The following is a 978-nucleotide window of genomic DNA, read 5'->3' as shown; positions in this document are numbered from 1 at the left end:
TAAAGCGATCATGGAGCTCTTTCGTGCATTTAGGGTTATCAAAAACTCAGCTAATTTATTACTAAATCAGTACTTGAATATATATGTTTATCATCAGGCTGATAGTATATAAAAAAGCTCTGTGATTCTTCAAAGTTAAATAAATACAAAGCTGTAGATCGCCTCCCCCTCAATCAGCGAGCTGCTTTGCTTTCTTGGAGCATTCTAGGATGCCTGTAATATTGCAATATCCTAATATTTGACCGTACTTGAACGAGTTTGCAGAACCCAAATTCTCTGCAAAACACAGTTCGAATTTTGTATAAAATATAAGCGCATTTTAAAATATTAAAACGCATTTGCATGAATTTTACCAGAGCGAGTTATATTCACATGCGATTGAAGCAAACATAGATGTCTTAACAAACCCATTTTACCATCTACTGAGACGAGCCACGGTTTTTTTCTGGCTGCGTGATATTAGCCTACTAAATAATACTATATGTTGCATCATATATGTTTCCAAATACCCAACACAGCATAAAGTAAGCAATAGAAATGCTCTCAAACCTATCTGTAACATGCATTTTAAATTGAATTATGTCCATGCATTAGCTAATGTATAACATTATCCTTGGACAATGTATTCTATACACAGTGAATTATATGCATCGGTGACACCCTGTGTGTAAGGCACAGGAACGTAACTGTCTTGGACAGATCTTGCAGCAGTTCAGTCAAAGCTGAATACAAACTAAGCGTTCTGTTCTGAGTATATATGGACATGTTTTTTATTATTATTTATTTAATAGTTTTATGTTAAAACACGGTGAAAAAAGTATTATGTTTTAGTTTATTTTTATTTATTTATTTATACCTTTTTATATAAAAAATGAAATGTCCTCTCAATAACTGAGATAGAAAATGAGCTAAACTTTCCATCCTTATTGTAATTGCTTTTTAACTGTTTTACTCATAGTTGATAGTTCTATGGTATTT

This window comes from Acipenser ruthenus, chromosome 13, assembly GCF_902713425.1.
Source record: "Acipenser ruthenus chromosome 13, fAciRut3.2 maternal haplotype, whole genome shotgun sequence".
Classification (NCBI taxonomy): domain Eukaryota; kingdom Metazoa; phylum Chordata; class Actinopteri; order Acipenseriformes; family Acipenseridae; genus Acipenser; species Acipenser ruthenus.
The sequence above is the reverse complement of the archived record's forward strand: the minus strand, read 5'-3'. Positions refer to the sequence as shown.